Genomic DNA, 10,077 nt, shown 5'->3' with positions numbered 1-10,077 from the left:
CTGACCATTATGCAGGTGTGTGCACAGCACCCAGGGAGTGTCCATGACAGCTATGTCCTGAGGCATTTGGACATCTCTGGGCTATTTGAAGACTCGCCGAGGCTGCTGGGATGGCTCGTGGGGGACAAGGGCTACCCACTGAGCTCATGGCTGATGACCCCAATGTGGAGGCCCAAGACCAAGGCCGAGACCCGTTATTATGAGCCCCACGTTGCCACCCGGTCCATAGTGGAGTGTTGCATAGGCCCGCTGAAAGTGCAGTTCCACTGCCTGGACCGCTCTAGGGGTTCCCCCCAATATGGTGCTGTGCAGGCCTCCCGCATCATCATTGTGTGCTGCATTCTGCACAATATAGCACAGCAGCGGGGAGACCACCTGAAGGAGGAGGATTGACACCTGCAGGATGCGGAGGAGCCAGAGGAAGGAGAACAGGAAGAGCTGGCGAGGGTCCAACATGTGGAGATGCCGGCGTTGGACTGGGTAAACACAGCAAGAAGTCTCACAACACCAGGTTAAAGTCCAATAGGTTTATTTGGTAGCAAAAGCCACTAGCGTTCGGAGCGCTGCTTCTTCATCAGGTGAGTGGGAAACTGAAATCCCACTCACCTGATGAAGAAGCAGCGCTTTGAAAGCTAATGGCTTTTGCTACCAAATAAACCTGTTGGATTTTAACCTGGTGTTGTGAGACTTCTTACTGAGGGTCCAGCAGGGCAGAGCGGCAAGGGATGCTTTAATTGCAGTATGATTCACCTAGTTGCTGCCTTGCAGTGTGGCGGCTGCTACGACTAGCCTCCCACCACACCCCAGGAGACACTGCAGCCACCCCCTCCCCCCCCACCAATGCCAAGGTGCCCCCTCAACTTCCCCAATCCTTCCCCTCCCCCACCCTCTTTCACCCCATTCCCTACGCTTCCCCTCTCTCCTCTCCACCCCCACCGCGCCCCCCCCTCCCCCCCGCAACACCTCCCTTCACCCCCCCCTGCTTCCAAGTCACATCACAACACAGCAATGGGCCTGGGCTGGCCGTGCCAGCGAGTCTTTGCTGAAGGCTGGAGGATAATGACAACTCACTCTAAGGCAGACTGGGATCCTGCCCTTGGTGCCACACAAATCTAACTCCTACCCATTCTCCGAATGCACACTGCCACCTGGGTCCATGTAGCAGTAAGGGTTGGGAAACACAAGTGTGTGGGGCAATGGGGCAGGGGGTTTGGGGGAGCAGGGGCAGCTGCCAGGGGGTGGTGTTTGGGATGCACACTCACCCTTGCTGCCCGAAGAAGGTCGTTCATCTTTTTCCAGCACTGGTCTCCGGAACAATGTGCCAGTGCATGGGCACTTACTGCTGCAGCCACAGCTTCCCAGATGGCATTTGCTGCGTGACCCTTAGGCAATGGCCTTCAGTGGGGTAGAGCAGCTTGTGCCTCTCCTCCACTGCATCCAGCAGGCGGGCCTGCTCACCATCTGAAAACCTGGGTGCACTTCTCCTGTGTGCTATCTTCCTGGTGTGACTGCCCTGTGTATTCACACTTGCAGCTTATACACAGCTCTGCCTTGTTAAGGGAGTACAGGTGCAATCAGTTTGGGCCACTCATGGGCCTATTATAGAGTCGTAGAGTCATAGAGGTTTACAGCATGGAAACAGGCCCTTCGGCCCAACTTGTCCATGCCACCCTTTTTTTTAAAACCCCGAAGCTAGTTAGTTAAATTAGTTAATTTTAATTCGTTAATAGTTAATGTTAGTTAAATTTCATTGTAAATAATGTATTGGCAATCTGGTTTCAATAGACGGTGAGCCATCTCCAGAGGTGCTGATTGGGTTAACGCAACAAGGTACTGTGTCCAGGGGAGGGAGCACGGGGAATGCTCAAGGATCTCACTCAACCAGGGAGAATGCTCGCAGGCAGTGGGTATGCATGGCAGCCCAGCGCTCTCTGTGTGAAAGGCAGCAATGAGGCCAGCACTCTGTGGGTGAACGGTGGGGGATGGAAAGGCCAGCGATGGGATGGTGGAGACCAGGAGGCCAGCGATGAGGCCAGTGATTTTCTTGTGGGAGGTGTGAGGTCAGCGCTGTCCATGGGGGAGTGAGAGGCCAGTGATGTCATTGCTGGGAGGACTTGTTTAACGATCTCCCAGAGAGTTCAGCCTCTCTAGTGGGAATAGGCCCCGCCCACCACTTTTCAGTGTGATTCACGCTAGTGCACTCTGCAGTGCACAGAGTTTGGGAGATTCATTTTGAAAATCCCGCTGAAAAAAACCAGTGTGATTTACTCATTTTTACATGAATTTGACACTCAGGATTTTTTTGGGAGAATCCATTTCTTTTTGTGGGTTTTTCAGTGTTTCCTCGTTCACAAGGCGACCTCATTTACTGTTAGGGATAATAAACCTTGAGGGCTTCCCTGGCTTCTCCAGAAGTTAACGATTAAACACCAGCACACTGACAGTCAAGATCAATCCAATCAAGTAATGAAGAATCATCGAATGGTAGAATCCCTACAGTGCACAAAAGGCCATTCAGCCCATCGAGTCCGCATCGACTCTCTGACAGGGTATCTTACCCAGGCCCTCTCCCCAACCCTATCCCACAAACCCACACATTTCCCATGGCAAATCCATTTAACCTACGCATTCTGGGACAGTAAGGGACAATTTAACATGGCCAATCCATCTAACCTACATATCTTGGGACACTATGGAGCAATTCACCATGGTCAATCCACCTACCTGCGCGTCTTTGAATTGTGGGAGGAAACCAGAGCACTCGGAGGAAGCCCACGCAGACATGAGGAGAACGTGCAGACTTAGACAAAGAGCCTGCTTGCTTTCCAATTTGTCCAGGTATAAAAGGCATCAGCAGAATGGATGGGCCGGGTGACCAATGGCATGAGGATGGGTGGGGAGGTGGGGGTGGGGAGGGGGTTGGGTTGGAGCAGTTGGAGGCAAGAGGTCATCGTCATCTGATGAAACCCCTTGGAACATATCCAACCAGAGTTGGCAATCCGATTTAATGAATAGCCCTAATAATTAAGGAGAACTTGTCACAAGAATTATAAACTAAATGAGATGGAACTAATTTGGCCTGCTTCGCACAGAGTCTTCTTGTCGCTTTCTTCATCCTGAAAGTTGAAGATAAAGCATGAGATTCTATTAAGGGTGAAGAAATGACAAAGATTGCTCTTTATCTGTTAAGTGCTATCCTCTCTGTGTTTTCTTATTTCTTTAAGGAGGCGGAGATTTTCATTTTCAATATCTTTATGGCCTTCAAGTAAAATGTTATCAGAGAGGCAATTATGAATAATTAAAGGAAATCCATCCAAAATATATTAGATTGTGTCACTCTAATTGTGCTGGCTTTCCTCCTTCAAGAAAATGCTGACTGAAATGAGCTCTATGCCGAGGAGAATATGTCTTCACTTGGTAAACAGGGTTGTATTATGAATTGTTGCAGGAATATTCATTCCATTCTTGTTAAGGACTATAATTTCTTAATAATCTTCCCCAGTGCATCAGGGATTTGGTCTTGGATGCCGGTCAGCGATTTGTAAATGGATAGAAATACTGCAATTATTAAAAGGTAGCCAAGTTACGCACAAAGGAAATAAAAAATAGCATCATAGGGTAACAGGACTGGACTGTCAGCCTTCGACTCCTCCAATTGCTGAGACCCTGATGAGTTCAATTCTTTGGAGCAACCAAAAGGGCCAGTCCAACAAAAGGTTTTAAAAAATTGGCCGGAACTCTGCCAACTTGCCCACCACGGAATCAGATTGGGCAAGGGTCCGAAACGGAAATCTCCGTTGACCTTGGGCAGGAATTTTCAGTCTCGCCCAAGCTAGGCTGTAAAACCCCACCCATAGAGTCATCAAATGGATCTCCCAGTTGTAGAAAAGAAGCATCAAGATGTACCTGCATTTTTTGATTTAGAATCGCATTTGGGTCATAGATTGGAAGGAACTGGTACAAAGAACAAAGAACAGTACAGTACAAGAACAGGCCCTTCAGCCCAAGTCTGTGCCAACACAGATGCCACTCTAATCTAATATTTTCTTGCCCCTACGTGGTCATTATCCCTCTATTCCCTGCCTTTTCATATATCAATCCAGTTGCCTCTAGAATGTTGTCATAAAATGTGCTTCCACCACCTCCTCTGGCAGCGCTTTCCAGGCATTTACCACCTCTGAGTGAAAAACATGATCCTTCCATCTCTTTTGAACTTTCTCTGCCTCACTTTCAACCTATGCCCCCAAATAATTGACCCTTCAACTCTGGGAAAATGACTCTGACTATCCACTCTATCCAAGCCTGTCATAATCTTGTAAACCTCTATCAGGCCCCCCCCTCATCCTCCGACGTTCCAATGAAAACAAGTTTGTTCAATCTTTCTCCAAACCAGGCAACATCGTGGTAAATCTCTTCTGCACCCTTTCCAATGCATCAACATCCTTCCGGTAGTGTGGCAACCAGAATTGTACACAATACTGCAAATGCGGCCTAACCAAAGTCTTATACAGCTGCAACATGATTTTCCACTTCCTATGCTCAATGCATCAACCGATAAAGGCCAGCATGCCATATGCTTTTTTGACCACCTTGTCCACCTGAGTTGCCACCTTCAAGGAATTGTGGATCTCTGTATGCCAATACTTCTAAGGTCTCTACCATTTACTGTATACTTTCCTTCTGCAGTAGACCTTCCAAATCACATCACCTCACATTTGTCCGGGTTAAATTCCATCTGCCATCTTTCAGTCCAGGTCTCTAGCTGATTTATATCCTGCTGTATCCTCTGACAATCCTCCTCACTATTCACTACTCCCCCAATTTTTGTATCATCTGCAAACTTACTAATCAGACCAACTACATTTTCCTCCAAATCATTTACATATATTACAAACAACAGAGGCCCCAGCACTGATCCTTGTGGAACACCGCTTGTTACAGACCTCCAGTTAAAAAAGTACCCTTTCACTGCTACTCTCTGCTTCCTATGCCCAAGCCAGTTTTGTATCAATCCTACCAGCTCACCTCGGATCCTGTATGACTTCACCATCTGTATCAGCCTGCCATGAGGAACCTTATCGAAGGCTTTACAAAAATCCATGTATACAACATCCACTGCCCTGCCCTGGTCAATTTTTTTTGTCACTTGCTCAAAGAACTCAATCAAGTTTGTGAGACACAACCTCCCCCTCACAAAACCATGCTGCCTATCGCTAATAACCCTATTCTCTTCCAGATGTGACTGCATCCTGTCTCTAAGAATCTTCTCCAATAATTTCCCCACCACTGATGCACGGGAGCTGCTCATATATACAGCTGTTGTGGGAAATGTACCACTGAGTCAGGCTTGAAGGTTTCAAGAATACAGTTTTATTTTAACGAAGCTTCGTGGAGAAAAGGCACTAACAAGCAGCAAACCTTCTCTCAATGAGACAATAGGAGCGGTCCATCTTTATACCCTTTACACAATAGATGGACCGGACATCTAGCCATTATCACATCGTTGTAATCAAGTAGGTGATCGATCGTTAACACATCGCTATAGACAAATACAGACAGATACAGACATGGACATGTTAACATCGCATTGTCTTATGAATGGATACATTTCCTACGTCAGTGGCTATCAATGGTTTTAGTTTCGGCCTATTCATATAGTAATTTACAGTAATTGGTTTTCCTGCAGTTATGAATTCCTGATCCCACCTGTAGCTAATCTCATTATCGACCCCTATTGTCCTTATCCTTAAGCCCTGGCTGGCTTCCTGTAGGATTTGATTCCTGCATGTTTAACTTTGAATAGCTGTCTGTCATCATAGAAATCATAGAAACCCTACAGTGCAGAAGGAGGCCATTTGGCCCATCGAGTCTGCACCGACCACAATCCCACCCAGGCCCTACCCCCACATATTTTACCCGCTAATCCCTCTAACCTATGCATCCCAGGACTCTAAGGGGCAATTTTTAACCTGGCCAATCAACCTAACCCGCACATCTTTGGACTGTGGGAGGAAACCGGAGCACCCGGAGGAAACCCACGCAGACACGAGGAGAATGCGCAAACTCCACACAGACAGTGACCCGAGCCGGGAATCGAACCCGGGACCCTGGAGCTGTGAAGCAGCAGTGCTAACCACTGTGCTACCGTGTCCTTTATGTTTTAATCTCAGGTGGCTGCCTGTACTGAAAGTCAGTGCCCGTTTAATGTCTCTTTCCCAGGTGACTGTTTGTGTGCCAGGCAGCCATCTTATGTGTACCCATCTGTATATTTTTCCCCCTTCACAGCCATCAGTGAAAGATTTACCAAAGGAACAATTGGAAGAATTGAGGAGCATGAGCAAGAAGGGTTTGTATCTTGAGGACTTGGAAAACTCTACTTGACTATAATGATCTTTGCACACCCCCCACCCACCCCCTACAATAGCTTAAATCTCAACCTATTCCCAATTCTCTTTAGCTCTGATAAAGAGTCATCCAGACTTGAGATGTTAGTCCTGTGCTCGCTCCACAGATGCTGTCTGTCAGACCTGTTGGGATTTTTATCTTTTTGTTTCAGATTCCAGCATCTGCGTAATTTTGCTTTTATCTATGACCTTTCACAGTCCTGATATTCCAATTTCCCTTCAGGTCTGTCAGGGCTAGAAGGGGCTAGAGGGGCAATCCAGCCCCTTGGTCCTCATACCCTCTATGCCATCTTATGCCCCGCTACCCCTATTCCATGGCCCCTCACATCCTTTATCTCACCCAGTGCACCACTACCCATTCCACATGGCTCTTTGTGGCCGTCATATCAACATGTTTCCAACTCAGGTTAACCTATGCCCCCACACACCACCCGTCACCCTTACCTCTTTATGCCTAATATTAAAGAACAAAGAACAAAGAACAATACAGCACAGGAACAGGCCCTTCGGCCCTCCAAGCCCGTGCCGCTCCCTGGTCCAAACTAGACCATTCTTTTGTATCCCTCCATTCCCACTCCATTCATATAGCTGTCTAGATAAGTCTTAAACGTTCCCAGTGTGTCCGCCTCCACCACCTTGCCTGGCAGCGCATTCCAGGCCCCCACCACCCTCTGTGTAAAATATGTCCTTCTGATATCTGTGTTAAACCTCCCCCCCTTCACCTTGAACCTATGATCCCTCGTGAACGTCACCACCGACCTGGGGAAAAGCTTCCCACCGTTCACCCTATCTATGCCTTTCATAATTTTATACACCTCTATTAAGTCTCCCCTCATCCTCCGTCTTTCCAGGGAGAACAACCCCAGTTTACCCAATCTCTCCTCATAACTAAGCCCCTCCATACCAGGCAACATCCTGGTAAACCTCCTCTGTACTCTCTCCAAAGCCTCCACGTCCTTCTGGTAGTGTGGCGACCAGAACTGGACGCAGTATTCCAAATGCGGCCGAACCAACGTTCTATACATCTGCAACATCAGACCCCAACTTTTATACTCTATGCCCCGTCCTATAAAGACAAGCATGCCATATGCCTTCTTCACCACCTTCTCCACCTGTGACGTCACCTTCAAGGATCTGTGGACTTGCACACCCAGGTCCCTCTGTGTATCTGCACCCTTTATGGTTCTGCCATTTATCGTATAGCTCCTCCCTACATTATTTCTACCAAAATGCATCACTTCGCATTTATCAGGATTGAACTCCATCTGCCATTTCTTTGCCCAAATTTCCAGCCTATCTATATCCTTCTGTAGCTTCTGACAATGCTCCTCACTATCTGCAAGTCCTGCCAATTTTGTGTCGTCCGCAAACTTACTGATCACCCCAGTTACACCTTCTTCCAGATCGTTTATATAAATCACAAACAGCAGAGGTCCCAATACAGAGCCCTGCGGAACACCACTAGTCACAGGCCTCCAGCCGGAAAAAGACCCTTCCACTACCACCCTCTGTCTTCTGTGACCAAGCCAGTTCTCCACCCATCTAGCCACCTCCCCCTTTATCCCATGAGATCCAACCTTTTGCACCAACCTACCATGAGGGACTTTGTCAAACGCTTTACTAAAGTCCATATAGACGACATCCACGGCCCTTCCCTCGTCAAACATTCTGATCACTTCTTCAAAAAACTCCACCAGGTTAGTGAGGCATGATCTTCCTCTCACAAAACCATGCTGACTATCGTTAATGAGTTTATACCTTTCTAAATGCGCATACATCCTATCTCTAAGAATCTTCTCCAACAACTTCCCCACCACGGACGTCAAGCTCACCGGCCTATAATTACCCGGGTTATCCTTCCTCCCCTTCTTAAATAACGGCACCACATTAGCTATCCTCCAATCCTCTGGGACCTCACCTGCATCCAGTGACGAGACAAAGATTTGCGTCAGAGGCCCAGCGATTTCATCTCTCATCTCCCTGAGCAGCCTTGGATAGATTCCATCAGGCCCTGGGGATTTGTCAGTCTCAGGCCCTGGGGAGTTGTCAGTCATCCATGATGGACAAACTAATGAGCCATACTGACATAAAATAAAACTATGTGTGCAGTGATAACATAACTATTGACAAAACACATTAATTGATAAACATTGATAATACATTGGCATTCCTTAAACTAATCCCTTAGGAAAACAAACATTTCAATGCTATAATCATTTGGATCTGTCAATCAAATTGATCACTTATCAGGCACTCCATTGTGATAACGCTAGGCTGTAAAATCAATTATGCAGCACAAATCCTATAATGATAACTCTCAGATATATGTCAATAGACAAAGTGAAATTTCAAACTTAATTTTCATATCAAATTCTACACTTTTTAAATAAAAAACAACGCCCAGCAGAGTTCGGTCTTTTACTTTGACAGTGTTAATGAGTTTTGACAATTCTTTGACAGCTTTGATAGTTTTCAACAACTTGACAGTTCTTTGACAGCTTGTAAAGATACACCTTTTATCTACAATCATATCCCTTTTAGCAACCCCAAATGGTACCTTACTTCTCTCAAAGGTGTCTCGGGACTAGCTCCAAAGGGTGCCTTGTCTCTCTAAAAGGATCCCCCGGTTATCCAAATGAATTCTGAAGGTTCAAAACTGCTCTTAGCTGATCGAATCTGCACATTTCAGGATTCTGAACCTTACGGAAACAAAATAACACATAGTCGCAGATTTATAGAGACAGATGTCCCTGTGAATCAGGGATGCGCAATTTAGAACGCATTCCCATTCCTCCTCCCACCCCGCCACTACAAAAATAGCAGAGACCAGGCTGGGGATGGGGCTTTTGAATGACTCAGTTTGAGCGCTGACACTGCCAGAGAAATGGAAAACTGGAGTTCATCCAGGAACGGGGCAAAGTGTAAAAACAACGGTGCCCAACATGGGGCTCGAACCCAAGACCTGGAAATTAAGAGTCTCATGCTCTACCGACTGAGCTAGCCCGGGCACATCGGACAACTGGCATTCCAAATCCAAAGCTGCGTGGAAACAAATACGATTGTTCTATTTGGTGTCTCAGCTTCAGAGATTCTTTCTGTCTGTGTGAAATTTCAGGCCATTGTTACCCAAGAAATCTCAGTATTTGCCACTCAACTGTACCTTGTCTGCAACCACCCTTGACAAATCAAGGGCTACCAATCATTAATGTGCCACAATGGCATCCTAGGTGGATAAATGTATACTCTTTCTCCTTTTGGGTTCTACTTGACATTTTACTGAAATAAGTATGTCTTTTTTTTGTTCCTATTGATCAAGATGGCTCATTATCTATTGCCTTTATGTAACCATCCAGCACGGAAGCGCAGTGATTAGCATGCTGCCTCACAGTGCCAGGGCACCATGTTCAAGCCCTGGCTTGGGTCACTGTCTGTGTGCAGTTTGCACATTCTCCCCGTGTCTGCCTGGGTTTCCTCCAGGTGCTCCAGTTTCCTCCCACTGTCCAAAGATGTGCAGGTTAGGTGGATTGGCCGTGTTAAATTGCCCCTCAGTGTCAGAGGGACTAGCTGGGGTAAATGCATGGAGTTATGGGGATAGAGCCTGGGTGGGATTGTGGTCGATGCAGACTTGATGGGCCAAATGGCCTCATTCTGCACTGTAGGGATTCAATGATTT

General features: G+C 46.9%; 1 non-coding gene across 1 annotated transcript; it reads right to left on the bottom strand.

Moving 5' to 3' along the window:
• Window positions 1–9,338: 9,338 nt before the first annotated feature.
• trnak-cuu (transfer RNA lysine (anticodon CUU)) lies at window positions 9,339–9,412 on the bottom strand. Its single transcript has one exon. It is a non-coding gene; the product is annotated as a tRNA-Lys (tRNA).
• Window positions 9,413–10,077: the final 665 nt, after the last annotated feature.

Source organism: Mustelus asterias, chromosome 27 (genome assembly GCF_964213995.1).
Source record: "Mustelus asterias chromosome 27, sMusAst1.hap1.1, whole genome shotgun sequence".
NCBI classification, from domain to species: Eukaryota; Metazoa; Chordata; class Chondrichthyes; order Carcharhiniformes; family Triakidae; genus Mustelus; species Mustelus asterias.
This window is presented reverse-complemented; position numbering and strand designations above follow the sequence as displayed.